The following is a 13,064-nucleotide window of genomic DNA, read 5'->3' as shown; positions in this document are numbered from 1 at the left end:
GACCCCAGCAAGGTGTTCATCTAACCTCTTCTTAAAAACCCCCAGGGTAGGAGCTTGCACCACCTCCCTTGGAAGTTGGTTCCAGACCCTAGCCGCCCTGACCGTGAAATAGCGCCTTCTGATGTCTAACCTAAATCTACCCTCTGCTAGCTTGTGACCGTTGTTCCTGGTCACTCCTGGCTGTGCTCGGGGGAACAGTGACTCCCCCAATGCCTTCTGATTTCGCCCCCCTGACCAGTTTGTAACAGGCCACAAGATCCCCCCTCAGCCTTCTCTTGTGGAGGCTGAACAGGTTCAGGTCCTGTAGTCTCTCCTCATAGGGCCTGCCCTGCAGTCCCCTGATCATGCGAGTGGCCCTCCTCTGGACCCTCTCCATACTGTCCACATCCCTTTTGAAGTGCAGCGCCCAGAACTGGACGCAGTACTCCAACTGCGGCCTGACCAGTGCCGCATAGAGCGGGAGGATCACCTCTCTGGACCTGCTTGAGATGCATCTATGGATGCATGACAAGATACAGTTGGCCTTCCTAACTGCTTCCCCACACTGCTGACCCATGTTCATGTTGGAGTTGCTTCAGTCAGCCTGTGGTCTCATGTTGTTTGAAGGAAAAATTTGTTGGTGCCGAATACAGTTTGGTCTGTTGTATTTGAAATGACTGGAAAAGCAGCTGAATCCTACATCACTGGCTCCACCCATACAAAAGGCACAGGAAACCAAGCCTGTGACCCTGAAGAGTGCTCCTGAGAAGCATTGAACAGGGGCCTGAAGCATAGCACACCATGTAACAATAGCAACTTTAAGGGGTAAAGCTCCATGCCTGTCTTGCTTCCAAACAAGTTCTAGGAAAGGCCTTGGGGCTCCTTTAGATCCCACTTTGCCTTTACCTGCACATGTAATGTGTGATGCACACAATTGTGCTTCCTGCCATGCCACACATGCATAGCAAGAGGTGTGGTTGTAGAATTGAGTATTGGATCCTATCATGCCTTATTGCTGGTGCAGGGGGAGCCTGATTCTGGGCTCCCCCTGCACCAGCAAGAAGCAAGTTCCTGAAACTGGAAGGCCCCACAGCTGCGGTCTCCTAGCCATGGGGGTGTGGGGCCCCTCTGCAAGCTAGAAGCCATGTTGGCTGGGAGCTCCCAGGTTCAGGAGTGCACATTTGTCCCCACTCCAGCTTTGGAACGCTTGTCAGCTGATGGCCATCTGTTCAATTACTGGTGTGATAGCAGCTACAAAGTTATTACACATTTTGTGGAATAACTTTTGTAGCTTATTCCTCTTCTTTTATCCTGCCATTTAACTGATTGGATATGTGGCCAGGTGACCACTTAAGGCATGATTAACTGGTTAATCATACCTTCAGTGTAATGTATAGATGGGGCCTCAGATCTGTATAGCTGTCTGAAATGTGGCAGGCTCACTATAAACATGCAGAGTTCATGTACTGTAGGACAGCATTTTTTTCAATTAGTGGGTCATGATCCAAAAGTTGGTCACAAGAATATATGAAAGGGTCACAGACAAACTTTTAAAAATGAATCAACAACCTTTTTTTAAAATTTGATTTTTCCTTTTAAAGGAAAAAAAACATGGGACATAGTGGCTTTCCCTTGCAGGTTGACAGTTCCAGCCTACAATGGGCTGCTTGGGGGCCCCCACATACCCACTCCCTGCCCCACACACTGGGGGGCTGGACTTGATGTTGGGGCCAGCGGGTCAGGAGTGTAAGGCACTGGGTCAGGACTGGCCATTTTACAAATGGGTCCTAGTACAAAAAAGGTTGTGGACCACTGCTGTAGGAGATGCCTTGTGCAGTCATTCAAGTGCAGCTGGATGATGGAATTGATTAAAATGGCCTCAAGAATTTTAAAGTTGTGCATTGGCTTTAATGAACAACTGTTTTCTATATATTGGGAGTAATCTGTCAACTGTTCTGCCAACTAATTAGGAGAGCTGCCCAGACATGGTGAACTGTCCATTCCTTTTAGAAATTAAGATGACAGTTGCTCTGCAGCACACTACCACATACTACTATATCAAAGTTGACCAAGAGTTTTAAAGCAGCAGCTCAAAAATGGACCCTCAAATTAAAGGCAGTTGGGACAGAAGTGAGATTGGGGTAAGGGAAAGAAGAGTGTTGGAGTTCTTAATGACTGGTGAATAAATGGATTTGTTGCAACCTGTGCAGTGCTCTAACATGTATTATAGAGGCACCTAGAGACCAGCACCTAATAGGCTAGAGAAGATTTTGTATCACTTCTTTAGAAAACTGTCGAGTTCTTATGGGTTCAATTAGCTTGTTTGTAACTGCCAATAAGAAGAAAAATCTTCTATATTTTGCATGAGTCTAAGGGTGTTCTTACATATGCTCTGGGAGTTGGAGGTGGGCACTTGAATTAGAGTGGCTCTCTGAGCATCTTCTGTATCAGCATCCCCACATTTCAAAATGGCAGTGGGGGCAGTTTAACCAAAGCTTATCAAACAAGCTCTCACCACCATTTTGAAGTGTGGGGACACTGATATGTGAGACACAGAGGCTGGCTGATGCATGTTAATTGGCATACTCAAGCAGACTCAGTTAATCAAGTCTGCTCTGAAGCTCTGTAGCGTATTTTCTCACATATAACCTGCACCAATATATAACCCGTGGAAAATTGTATTTTCAGAAAATAGTCCATGTATAGATCGCACCCATGTATTCCCCGCACCTGATAGTATCGGTTCTGGGGGCGATATTAAGCCTGAGAGGTGCTGGCCCCGGCCATGGGTGCTCACTGCTGGTGTGCAGGGACCAAGCTCTCACCGCCCGCCTGCAGCCACCCCCTGAGACATGGCTGCAAGCGTGGCTGCCCCATCAGAGCTCAGGCATCAGGCAGCCCCCGCTGCACAGCTGCGGAGGAGCGCAGTTGGGTGTGGGGCTCCTGCATGTGGTGGGAGGGAGGCAGCGTGGGGTCTGCTGGGCGCAGCTGCCAGAGCCAGCTAAAAGTGGTGCTAATTGCTGCAGGGGAGGGGAGGGGAGGGAAGGTCTGTAATTACAGTGTTGAAGCAGCTTCCCAGCACATCTACAGGTACTCTTTTCATTTTTTAAAATAAATATAAAAGTTCTATCCTATGTAGCTGTACACTAGCATTTAAATCAATGCAACTATGCAATAGCTGAAAAAGATGAGAAACGCTCCTGTTCGTCCAGTCTCCAACACCTACTAGAGCTCTCCCAACTCAAATGCTCACTAGGCTACTATTTTTTGGGTCCCATCAAACAAGTCCTCTGTGCTATTAGGCTTCTCTTGGTCTGAGTAGGCTGCAACACTGCCTCTTCTGGGCGCACACTTGTTGTTTTTTTTTGTTTTTTTTTTAACTCCCTTTTTGGAAATGGGATCTTATGATCCAGCTGCTTTAGGTCTCTGGGGCCTGAGTTAACCCCCCTATGCATAGTCTACAGTTTCTTAAAGTCACGTTGTAGGCTTTCATGTTTTCCAGGACAAGGTCTCATTGAAAGGAAAACTTGCATAATTGGGTTTAGGAAATTCTGTTTGGGAGAAATTTCACTACTTCAGATCCTATGCTTGCAGACAAACTTTACTGGACATTGCAGCAGGCCCTCAGATTTTAACCGAGTCCTAATGACAACTTGAGCATTGTTGAGTTATTTCACAGCTTATTGACGTGCACAAGAAAGATGTAATGCAAAATCTGCACATTGTGAGCAGAATTTTATTTTGATGTCATGACTGGCTGAAGTATGGGAGCATAATCTGATTTTTCTTTAGTAGTTTTGTTTGTGATGTGGTAATGCTGTATTGTGTGACACCACTTCCAGCCACTGTGATAGGGAAAGAAAAAACTAAGGGCACATTATTCATTATTTATTTTTGCCCTTTGCTTTATGTTTCCATGCTTTTTTCATCATCACTCAGAATTTTAACAAAGATTAAGTTTGAACTGATGACACCCCAGTTAACCAGGTGTTGGGGTAGATGCTGAAGATATTATCCCTGCAAGTATTCTCACTTTTATTTTAATTTCAAAAACCCTGCCAAATATTGAATAGTCTTAATTGTAATAAGGGCTCAGTCTGTTCCACAAGCTGGCACTAGCAGTCTGGTTACAGGGCTAAAAGCAGCTTCAAGAAAATTAACTGCATATTGGATAAGAACTATATCTTGAAACACTCTTGGCAGCTGCTGCTTTCAATCACACAAGAACAACACAGCAGAATGCATATTCAATTCTCCATCTGTCAGTTGTGGGAACCTGTCCATTGCCAGCAATAAGAGAATTTCATTGTTCACTCATTCACCTTTCTGCTTCTGTTTTGAAGTAAACTGTTTTAATATTAGTATGTTTACAGACCTGTAACAGGCTTTGTTTTTTCCAGCGTTTTCCAGAGGCTAGTTTTAAAGCTTATAATTTTTAATAGGGAAGGCCAGCTAACATTTTTGTTTTGCAAGGTTTAGGAATGTGTGATGGTTTGTAAAACTATGTTTTTGTTGTTGTGGAAAAGCATACAGTTTGCCACATCAGCTGATATCACAATGAGTCTTTGCAGTTAATTCTTCATACAAAATGGTGTTCCAACATCTCCAACAGCAGTATGGACTTGAACCTGCTTCTCCTTAAGGCCCAGGTTGGGTTAGCTATTTTGGGGAGTATCATCTTTTCCTCCTTCCACTGGAAGTCCATCCTGCTTCAGAAAAACCTTCTTTATAGTTTGGCATATTCTGATGAAAAACTTAAGTAAAAGAAATCCCAACCAGCCTTGTTATTTAGGAACAGAATGTGCAGTCAAAATCTGATACAGAGCAGTACAGAAAATTCTTAGCTGGGTGAAGCTGTGTTCTCAGTCTTTCCAGGAAGGCAGGTCATATGCAGTCTCTCAAATCACCTGAGCTGATGTTTTTCCATTTGTGATTCAGCTGTCCTTTCAGCTGACTTGCTATACTTCGTGTTAAATGTGACCACTCATTTGTTCTAAATGAACATTCGGACATGCATTAATATCACATTTTTGGTGCTCTTTACTGCGTGTGTGTCTGTGGCTGGACATGGCAGTACATTCCAGAGCAAGTTTGAAATAGTTACTGAAGTCCTACTGCAACAAAATTAGCTAAATCTCCTGTACTGTTTGTATTATAGTAGCTTTGAGGATTTGGTTATATTGACCATTGTGTTAGGCATTGTATAAACGATGCAACCTTTAGGTGTTTTCAGAACTGTGTCCTAGTGCTGTAACTTCTCCTCAAATCTGGGTTTTGGCCAGAGGCTTTATAGACAGAGATAATAGGGGCTATGTAGGTTTATTGCTGAAAGGCAACAATAGAACAGGTCAGAATGATGGCTGATTGCTGTTTCAGGCAATGTACAATGACATCCTGCAAGATAATCCTGGGACCTTGTGTTGCTAGAGAAGGCCAAGAAGTACATTAGCGTTAAACAGAATCCTCTTCTTTGTGTTTAGTCTTGGGTACACACACAGCAGGTTTAGGAGCAGCATTATTTGGTTGTTTTTTTTTTCATTTTATATAACTGAATTGGAAGGAATTTTGTGGCAATGAGAGGAGAGCTCTCTTGGAGAGAGGATACTCATTTTCTTTTACCTCAGCTTAAGTACTCAAGGAAAGTAGGAATTAAGTAGCATTTCCAAGACAAAAATCTGATAATTTGCCAACCTGTGGAATTTAATTGTACAAGTTTTTCTTGAAGCCAAGATGTTAGCAGGATTTGAAAAGAGGTTTGGACATTTACAGGGATAGAGAGAACACCTGTAGAAACCCAAGTAAAAGTGTATAATGGATATAAATTCTAACGCTTTAGGACTTCAGAGGAAGGGGTGGGTTGGAAGAAACTTCCCCACTAGGCAGGTCATTATGGTAGTGGTGTTTGTATTAATTTTGACAAAATAAATGGGCCCCAAAAGTCAAAGATGTTATCTAGCAATGGTAAGAAATAGGGCAGGACTTCTGTTACTCTGGACAAACTAGTAAGGCCCTCTGCAAAACCCTGAATGAAAAGAGAAGGCTGCACTTTCCTCTAGTACAAACTATGTCAGACTATAGTTTCCTCCTTAGGAAAAAAGAAAAAAAGTTAGGACAACTTAGTAGGCTTTGAGTGAATGCTTTTTGACTCGTGTTTGCATGAATGACAGAACAAGAGTTCAGTAGGGCACCATCTTTGAGAGAGCAGCACCGAGTGGAGCTGGCAAAGAGGTCTAGCAATAGGCAACATTTGACTGGAGAAAGAAGCTATCCCTGGGTGTCCGTACATGAGCTGGGATGCTGCTCCAATGTGTTGTAATTACAGCGCGTTGAAGCAGACTTGATTAACTGAGTCTGCTGAAGCATAGTAAGTATCATGCTTCAGTTAGCCTCTACATCTCGTATATCAGTGTCTTTGTGATTCAAAATGGTGGCGGGGCACTTTAACTAAAGCTTATTCAGAGCCGCTCTAATTAACACCCCCCTTCCCAGCATATGTAAAAATGCCCTCTGGTGCAAAGAAAAACAACAGTTGCACCTCCAGCTTGAGATGTCAAACAGCTTTCCAGAGCAGATGTAAAACTACACCAAGTTCTATTATCAGCCAGAGAATGCAACTGAGATTTGCACCTGAGCAGATGTGGCCAAGGGAAGCAGCAGTTATCTTATTGCAGTGCACCAGCCTTTTAGCAAAGCCACTGTCTCACTTTCCAGAGTCTTGTAAGTTTTCACAGAAAGCCCTCTAGTTGCTTGAGCGTTGGGTAACTCTAGGAAAATTTAGGGCTCAAATTTTCCTGATACCCTGAGCTTTTATTCAATGCTTTTCACATAGACTGAGGTCAAAATTTGGGATCCTTGGGGTGAGAACTCTCCAAAGCCAAGCACTTGTTTTGTTGTTGTAGCTTGACAGCTGCTGTGAAAAGTCCTTCACCTGTCATGCCCCTGGGGATAGGAGTTGTGTATCCAAGCAGCTTGTTTGATTACAGCCTGGAGAGCTGTGTACTTTAAAGGGTCTTTATGTAACAGTTCCTCGTCATGGCTAGTTCCTTTAAAACCAGGAGGAGGCTTGGTTTGTTTTTTCCACTGCTAAACAGCATTTTTTAAACCCTGGGATAACTAACACATGTCCTGTGTGAAAACACAGGGAAGAAAAGCCACTTGGTTTTCCCCATGAGAGAAACCTTGCTGTAAAACTAAAAAAATACAATGAAGAGAAGTGCAACTGATGTGCATTAGCTGCCTTGCTTGAACCAAGACTTATTTTTAATACTTCTGCTTTTCCCACTCATCTTACTTTAGGAATATTTTAAAGGCCAATCATCCATTGTTTGTACAGTGCTTTGAAGATAGTATTATCAATACCACAAGTTCAAAAATCATGACATCATCTTTTTTTAAAGTCTTAAGACTTTTTTAAAGAAACATTGGAATTCTTTTAATTGGCCCACTCATTTCTGTTGGGTTTATTCCTTTAAAGTTTTCTCTGAAACCACAAGGACTCAACTGGGGAAGGGGGGGGATCTCAAATAATAACATGACTCCAAAACTGAGGTTCTAAGATCACCAAATAGTAAGAGACTTGTTACAAAATGCAGGGATGCACAGTGCATTTCCTGTATGGTGGGGTACAAGATTTAGTCTCCAACTAGCATGGAGGGATTGGAATCCAGGATGTTCCTAACTTGTGTAGAACAGGTTGGAGGTGTAGCCAGAATTCACACTGTCCTTATTGCAGTTTTCTTGTTTTAACAGTGCATGTGTTTAACTCCTCCAGGATTCTGATGTAAAGTCAGAGCTATGTCATTTAGAAACCCTCATACACCTTAAAATGTGAAAATTTCAACATAAACAGAAACCTATCTTTTACCTTCAAGCTCTTGAAATGGCTGAGGTACCCACTCACCACAGCCACTAGAGGGAGGGCACTCCCAGCAAATGCAGCCAACTGCATCCTGGCACTAAGAAAGCCTTGCCTTACTGCAGCAGTGGGAGAAAGTTACAAGACTTTAATATAGATTATGTGAATACTTTTTGGCCTTTCTAACAGGGAGCAGGAAGACTGTTGTGAGAAGTGACATAAAGGGGAAATATTTTTGTAAACATCAGAGGTTCATGGTAATGCTAAGGGATTCTGCTGTCCTGCAGAAATTCCTTTAAGCTGGTGTTTCTCATTTGAGAGAAGAACACCTATCCTCATTTGAGGAACTGCTTTGTGGAGGAACTGGATTACCCTGAAGTGGCTGGTAAATGAGGTCTACAGCCTTTCATCCTAAGTTTACCACTTCATGTAAACTAGATTTAATAGCAACAAGAGCTAATTGATGTCTGCTGGTTCTGTGGTGGCTTCTGAAATTTAGATTTGCGATTGGCAGTCTGGTTGCTCATACACAGGTGTCTTATGAACCAATGTTTATGCAGTTAGTTGTCTGCACAGGCTTCTCTCTTTTGGATGAAGGGATATTGCCTTTCAGCTGTCAGTAACATTAGAGATTCATAAGCTCCATAGGTCAGTAATGCTTAATTATAGGGAATAGGGAGGGGAGCATATATATTCAAGGCTTGCATTAGAGCAGCCACAGATGAATGACATTCTGTTTACAGTGAATCTATATTTAAATAGAGTTGACAACTATACAGAAGACAGAGACTTGTAACTTGAGTTATGTACAGTTTTTGGTACTTCTGGCTCTCAGATTTCAGTTCTGAGAGTGAGGGTTTTGTCTAAGACTTAAAAAAATCTTTTTTGTTACTGTCTGAAGCCAGCCTTGTTTGCTGAGGGACTGGCTATGCCAAGTTTAGGATCATGTTTAATCGTGCGATTTGCTTGATTTTGTGTGACCTGTGGTTCAATGAAAATAAGGCATCACCTGGAATGCATGGGAAACAAGGGTTTACTTGAAGTCTGTCCAAACCTTTTGCACAAATCCTGGAGTTCCCTATATTTCAGGTTTTTCTGTGAAAGCTTTGCAAGAAATTACCCAGGATTAAATTATGCAGATCATTACATCTTATACTGAAGGTGCAGAGGAGGGCAGAGTAGTGCATGTCACTAGTGAATCATTTAAATTCCTGTCATAATTAGAGTTAAACACCACTGTTATTGGTAGCTTTAAACACAGAGGTCAAGGATTAAATAGAAATGCAAGACCTGCTAATTTGCTGTTCAGGGTCTTTTTTTTCCCCTTTAAGCAATAGTTCAATAGTGGGGAAAAAAAAGTTCTGTGAGATTTACTTGACAAAATTGACAATATTTGCTACTGGTGCTGCAGAAAATCCTTTACACTAATTGAGTCATTGATACCTGAAATTAAGCTTAGTCAGGATGCATTTACAGGTGACCTCAGTATAGAATTTTTCACTTAATGGGAATTGGGTCAAGTGTTCTGTTCCCCCAAGTGTGTTTAAAATTTGTTAAGGGTCTAGTCAAAGTTCTCTCATCTGTAAAGAATCCAATCCTGTTGTGCGACCTTGTCCTAGTCTTCCCAGCTCTCATGGGTCTTCATTTTGAAATGGTATCATGCTGTCTGCTACATCAATATAAATCAAGACTTTCAATAGCTATTCTTTCTAGGTTACAATACCTACAGGTAACTGATGTTTCTTACACTCTTCCACCAGGACAAGGAATTGCTAAAGAAGACTGTTAGAGTTCCACATGAGCTAAGAGTTTCACCTTTGTAAAAATCACAGGTAGCCTTAGTAGAAACATATCTGTGTCTTGGACATCAGTAAGGTGCCAGAGCATAACAAAGCCCAAACCATTTAGGCCACCTCTAGATTCATTGGGCATGTCCAGATGAGTACACATGTGGCTCTTGCAGAATCTCAGAGCCCTTTGAGACACTGTGAGAAGCACCTGTGGAAACAAACAAACAAAAAAAAAAAACCAACTTCCCATGCTGCAAACTTGCAGCACAGGAGCAAAATTAGAACTCTGCAGGGAGCTGGGACCCAGATTCCATGCCAGTAAATAAAGGGTAGGGGGCTGGGGGAGGGGACCACAGGGAGACCCCTACTGGCCTCATCTCTCACCCACTCCTCAAGTCCCCCAGAACGCTGCCTTGCCCAGCCCCATTCCCCACCTGCCCACCAAGCTCTTCCATCACTGTTCCACCTGGCCCCAGCATCCTGGCAATTAAAAAAAAAAAAAAAAAAAAAAAAAAAGCCCTGCACTCACCAGCAGTAGCAGCTACCATCAGGGTCACTGGGGTCTTATGGTGGAGCATAGCACAGGGCAGCAGGGACTGGCCCTGGCTGTGTGGCACCCACACTACCGCTGCTTCATCATGTAGGTGCAGCTGGAGTCAGCAGAGCGCTGTGTGGCTCCACACCATCAGGGAGCTGGGGCCACTGCAGCTGTGGACATTGAGGGTTGTGATCTTAAATGATCTCATGGCTGGGGGTGGGGGGGAGTGGAATAGATGTTTCAGCAGGGGCCTCATGCATCTCAAGCCCAGTGTGGGGCCCTCTGGCTCAGGCAGTGCCCCCTCCCATAAGTATGGAGGGCATGTACAAAACTGGGGACCCGCCTATAGGTCTGGGTGTTGCAGCTTTTGGGCCCCCTGCCTTCCCCCACCAGTGCCCTTGTAGTGGCGAGGATGCTGTCAAAATTTCCCCAGTGGTCCAAGGTGAGCTGTACCTTGCTGATGGACTGCCACATGTAGTTGTGGTCAAGAAATGCAAGTAGCTCACCACTGGGGACCACCAGGACCAAGAGGTCTGTAGACTCCACAGAGCTTGCCGGTTCTTGGGCATCCTGGGGCTCAGTGGGCTCTTTAGGCACCATCTGAACCCCCTGGTCCACTAAGACCCCAGACTCCAGTTGGGATTGGGAGAGCTTGCAGCCTCTTAGGACAGAGGTGGGGGTAAGGGTGGGGATGAGGTTCCTTCACAAGGTGATGGGGTAGGGCTGGAGCCCCAGAAGGTCTCTTCAGGGTCCCCGACAAGATTGGCCTGATGATTAGGGGACTCCACCCTGATCCCCTCTGCTGTGGGACCATGGGGCAGGCTGGAAGTGAGGTTTTTCTGGGAGGGGAGGGAAGAGACCCATCAGGCATTAGGATAGCTTTGGTGTCTGCCTTGGGGTCCTGGGAAAAGGGACCTCCCTCCCCAGGACTCACTGGGGTGAGTCCCTGGCCCCCCCATGTCCCCCAGATCATCAGGGTGTGGGGGAGCTCCACTGCTGGATCTTCCTTTGGGTCGGCCTCAGCTTTGGTGCCTGTGGTCTCAGGGGGTAGGCCAGTGGAGTGAGGGGCCTCCTCCATGTGTTCCTGTTCAGGATCATGTACCAGGCCCAAAATCTCCTCCACGGGGATCACCCATTTGATCTTTCTCAGGGGGTGGGGTGTCAGGCGCAGCTGGGAGGCCCCGAGGAGCTGAGCCCTTCCTTTCTCCCCATGGTGGTTTTGGGAGTGGGGGAGGAGTCCTCCAGGTCAGAGGACTCCAACTGTACCTGGGCCTTCCTCTTGGTTTTGTGCCCGGAGGGGACCTGCACCCACTCAGCCATGGGATGGTTCTCAAGTGAACAGTCTCCAGTAGGAGTAGGTGAAGGTTGGCGGTGGGGGGGGGGCAGCTACAGTGCCTAGGGGCAGGGTGCCCTGCTCTCTCCCCCCTTGGCTGCTGCTGCCCTCCCGGAGACCCTGCTGAGCTTTGTTTGGGGGCAGGGTCTGCTGAGCTCACAGGGGGGCTGGATGATGTGGCTGGGATGCCAGGGGGACTGAAGAGGGGGGAGGGGTACCAGTAGCAGGGGCACCCCTCTTGCCAGTGGGACCTGTGAATGCCCTCTTCTCCTGGCCCATGGGGCACTCATGATGCAAGAGCCCTAGAAGCATCTCAGGTCACCCAGTGATTAGAAAACCCTCACCAGGTCCCCCTGAAAAAGAATTACAAGGATCAACTGGATTATAACCTGGTGATGGAAAGAGCATATGTGGCAGAGGCTGGGGTCTTGGCACCCCAGCAAGAGGGCCACTACTGGGGAGATAACTCTCCCCAGGGTTTGGAGCTGGGGGAGCAGGGACCAATTGGGGATATAGGGAGGGATGGAGCCGAGGACCACCCTGGTTCCCAGCTCTTTTAGAGGCTCAAGGGGGGTGTACTTGCCCTCCACTATGAGCCCCCTCTCCGCCACCTTTTGTGCAGTGGCCTCTGAGGCAAGAAAAAACATCCCCTTGCCATGAAAGCAGGAGGCCGCCACAATCTTGGGGGCCCCCACTACTCAAGCCAGGGCCTGCACCTGGATCTCAAAGTGCAGGTTCTTCTGCTTGGGCAGTTAGTACTTCACCCCATGCCTGCAGGTGAGTGCTGGAAAGGGGGCCCTCCTGCCCAAGCTGGAAGGGCTGACAGTGGAGGGTCCAGGCCCCCCAATTTCAGGTCTCCCCACAGCTGCCTGTGCATAGCTGTGGCTCCCTTCCCAAAGGGCCATATTGGTGGGGCCGGAGCTAGGGCCCAGGGACAGGCTGAGTGGGTGTGCTGGCTGGTGTAGTACACCTGGTCCCCTCAGGCGCTGGTGGTCTAGGCTTTGGGTTGCCCTTGCCACTCCCAGCTGTGGAGAAGGCTGAAGAGGAGGAGGCCTTCCCACTGCCCTTGGGCCCTGATGATGAAAGAGTGGGCTTGGGAACCCCTCCAGGGGTGTGGGACTGGTCAAGGGTGACCCCCTGGCCCTGTTGGCTCCCTACCAGAGTCCCACCTGCCCCTGCACCAGTGGTTGCAGGCTTCTTCACCCCCAGAGGAGGTTGGTTGGATTCTGCCTCTGGGGTGGAGGCTGCAGGGGCATACATCCCCTTGGGGGCTTGGCTGGGATCCACCCCCATAGTGGGGGGGCTGCAGGAAGCTCTGTGGGGGCATTGCCCCCCCAAGTTTCCTGCCCTGCCATTGTTTCACATGAAGGTAGGGAAGACAATAAAGAAAAACAAAATATCCCATGGGGCTGGTGAACCTAGTAGGCACAGGCTGGGATTGTGGGACAGAAGGGGAATAGGGAAGAAGGGGGCTGAAACTCACTGAGCCACAGCCCCACAGGAAAAAAAGTCAGGAAGCCTATGCTTTGAGAATGGGGGGGGGGGGAAGGGGACACACAAGGGCTGGGG

General features: G+C 46.5%; 1 long non-coding RNA gene across 1 annotated transcript in view; it reads left to right on the top strand.

The window, feature by feature from the left end:
• The window catches only part of LOC109289720, a 10,566-nt gene extending 2,886 nt beyond the window's left edge, over positions 1-7,680 (top strand). Inside the window, exons 2-3 of the long non-coding RNA XR_002095452.1 lie at positions 949-952; positions 7,667-7,680. This is a non-coding gene — a long non-coding RNA (uncharacterized LOC109289720). The remainder of the gene's footprint in view (positions 1-948; positions 953-7,666) is intronic.
• Positions 7,681-13,064: the final 5,384 nt, after the last annotated feature.

Source organism: Gavialis gangeticus, unplaced genomic scaffold (genome assembly GCF_001723915.1).
Source record: "Gavialis gangeticus isolate Ggan-Ray unplaced genomic scaffold, GavGan_comp1, whole genome shotgun sequence".
Taxonomy (NCBI): Eukaryota; Metazoa; Chordata; order Crocodylia; family Gavialidae; genus Gavialis; species Gavialis gangeticus.
This window is presented reverse-complemented; position numbering and strand designations above follow the sequence as displayed.